General features: G+C 53.7%; 1 protein-coding gene across 1 annotated transcript in view; it reads left to right on the top strand.

Annotated features, from left to right (window-relative positions):
* LOC113210550 (fatty acid synthase-like) overlaps nucleotides 1–425 on the top strand; it is a gene marked incomplete in the record, with an annotated part of 13,225 nt that extends 12,800 nt beyond the window's left edge. The window contains 1 exon segment of the mRNA XM_052268614.1: nucleotides 389–425.
* Nucleotides 426–3,164: the final 2,739 nt, after the last annotated feature.

Below are 3,164 nucleotides of genomic sequence, written 5' to 3'. Positions count from 1 at the left end.
CCTCCAAGAGCCAGCTGGCCGGGCTCGCGGCCAGGCTGTTCAGCCCCGTGCTGGTGGTGGAGACCACGCCGGGGGACAGCGTCCAGGTCGCAGCCAAGGCCGTGGTGCAGACGGTGCTGCAGCGCCAGCCTCACGGGCCCTACAACCTGCTGGGCTGGCGCTTGAGCACGGTGCTGGCGCTCGAGGTGCAGCGCCAGCTCGAGGCGGCTGGCAAGCGTGGCGTGCTTTTTCTGGTGCACGGCGACGTTACCAGGGTGCAGCAGTGGGCGCAGCAGCGCCTCGGCGGGGACGCTGCTGATGGTGTCCGGGACGGGCTTTTGAACGGCGAGGCGGCCCAAGCCGAAGAGGGAGCTCAGGTCCTCGACGAACTTCTGGAGGCTGTCGCAGCGCACAAGTCTGACGTATCCCGGCCCTTTGCCGGCTACGTGAACGTCGTGCATATCGGCGAGGACGAGCTGCAGTCGCTGGGACGGAGCGTGAGTTGAACACGTGGTGCTTGCTCTCTAACGAAACGCCGTCGTACAAAGGTGTCAACAGGTGTCTCGTTCCAGGACAAGGACCCTCACGTCAAGGTGCGTACCCTCGCGGACCGCAGCCTGGACAGCGAGGCGCTGGCCTCCCTCATCAACGAGAATGCTGCCTGGTCGCAGCTCGCTGGCGAGGCCGACCTGCGCCTCGCCATTACCCTAGCGAGCTCGTCGCTCTGATATTTTAGCATTAGAATGGGTGATAATAAATGTGCATATTAATTTTTAAATACCTCCATTTATTTTCAAAACAATGCAAATCGCAACTCGTTTGAACCACTTTTGCCCAAACACTTTACAACATGACACCTTACACAACACAGCTGGTGCCGTTTATAACGTCCGGCTGACAGGGGAACTGCTACTTCGTGGGTTGCCTACTTGCAGGGATTTTGTGGTACAAGTTTACCACCTTTAGGCAGCTCACTAGAGACGATGAGGGGGCGATCCATCTCCCCCCCCCCCTGTATAACCCACCTGACACAACGATATTACGCACAAACTTTATGTACGAAAATATAACTAGGTTGAGCCACATCAACCACACCACTGTTGCTTCGCTATTATCACGACAACTATTAGGGTGCGCTGCTTAAGCCGAGGTCGTGTACAGAATGAGGCATTATATCGGTGTAAAGAAGACCAGAAAGAATAGGACACCAGCAGCCTGTAACTTCACTTGTTATATAGAGTTCTGGACTATATCTAATATGAAAGGGGACGATGAAGAAGTGAAAAAGAACGAACTCCCGGATTTATCTGTTTCCGCCCAGGGAGCATGAGAAATTGCCATGGTACGTTATTTGGTCCGATTCTCACCTTTCAAATAAAGTGGGGAGCTCGAATCTGGCGTGACAGTTTCTCATACCTTGAAATCCGTGGAGGCACTAGTGTTTTCGATTGGGCGGGTATGAGTATCGGCGCTTGCTTGACACAAGAGGAGATACATAGGACTGTGTGGCCGGCAACTGTCTCCATCGCTTACGTCACACGATGAGGTCGGGTAAGGTTCGCCCGACAAGTCCATCTGCCGACCCACACTAGGTGCCGCCGGTCCCCGCAACCCCCGCAACCTCACCCCTCGACCTTGCTGGTCGAGCCTGGCCACGGTCGTGTGAGCGTACCGGGGAGAAGGGCAGCCTAGTGCCGGTGTCCCAGAAGCTGTATCTTTTGTCGGGTGAAATCTTTGCTTGACTTGCCCGGCTCACTTCGTCGGGCGGGTCGGGTGTAGCAGGCACGGTGTAGGGCTAGCTATGGGAGGCACGGGGTACGGGATCAGGTCGGCCTTAGTTTGTCCCAGTCAAGTGTGGGAGGTGGGAAAAAAAGAAGAACCAAACCGGAAACAGACTGCCCAGCCGAAGCCTGCAAACATGGTGGTGGGCGGGACGGCAGGACCACCGCCTTGTTAGAGAGTTGCGATTTGCAAATCTATATTCGGTTTGGTTCTTCTTTTCTTTCTCACTCGCCTGGAACGGACCTACAGAAATGGGATCGTCCAGAAAGTACGTCCATTTTCCTCAGATGCAATTGCCTAATTACGGGAGCTGGGCGCCTGCAAGACTCAGGGTAGGCCAGCCCGCAGTACACGCATGCACTGCAGACAAGATGTTTTGCCTACCTAACAGGCGCTATGAGTTCTCGCTGGGACTAAACTTGGCTGGTCCGGAACGGCGAATGGCGGACGTACTTTCTGGATGATCCCAATGGTCTAATAGGACCATTGCGGAAGGAGAAAAATCGGTAGTTTGTTACTTTTCTACTTCCATCTCGTATGGTCTGAAACACCCTATTAAAATCTTGCTATCTTCTTCCTGATCTTTTTAACAACAATAAAGAGACTCATTTGTTGTGGGTTGTTCTAACTTTGTGTTCTCACTGGGTTTGCCTCCGATCCATGCGTCGGGAAAGAAATGTGCCGGCCATGAGGACGGCATAACGGCATGCATCGAATTCAAAACAGATGAAATGAGGTCGCAGGGCGGGTTTATAAACGTTCTTGGCATTTTACTCTTTGGGAAATCACACGAAATCCACCAGACTGTCCAACGTAATTGGTAATTAGAATTTCTTATCATATGTCAACCGCCGCCCTCCCCCGGCTGTCAATGTTCCAAAAGCCTAATTACACTGTTGGAATTAGCAAAGTAGGCCACAGCCGTATAGCCTGGATGGGAATAACAATCCGGTGGTGGTGGGGGGATTGGGAGCTTGCGTCCGGGCGGGCTCGGCACGTTCCGTTTTGTTGTCAGCGCTGTACTCCACGCTGTACTTTAAGAACGGTCCCGGGCTCGCACTGGCATTCCCTCGCGAGTGCTCCACTCCAACAGACCACCATGAGCAACGAGGTAGTCATCTCGGGCATCGGGAGCACCTTCTCGGGGAGCGGCAATGTCGAGGACTTCGGACGGGACCTCCTCGACAACAAGCACCTCGTGCAGCGGACGAAACGCTGGAGAGATGGTGAGCGATCCCAGCGCGCTGGGACAGTGACTTTTCAAATGTTTTCGTGGCTGTTTTTTCCTGACCACTCTCGCGGGGGGTCGTTCAAATACTACAGTTTGTTTGTTGTTGTTGTTGTTGTTGTTGTTGTTGTTGTTGTTGTTGTTGTTGGTTTTGGTTTTGGTTTTTTTCTGGGGG

This window comes from Frankliniella occidentalis, unplaced genomic scaffold (genome assembly GCF_000697945.3).
Source record: "Frankliniella occidentalis isolate FOCC.00 unplaced genomic scaffold, Focc_3.1 Scaffold73, whole genome shotgun sequence".
In the NCBI taxonomy this organism is placed as follows: domain Eukaryota; kingdom Metazoa; phylum Arthropoda; class Insecta; order Thysanoptera; family Thripidae; genus Frankliniella; species Frankliniella occidentalis.
Note: the sequence above shows the minus strand (reverse complement) of the source record. Positions and strands in the feature narration are given on the sequence as shown.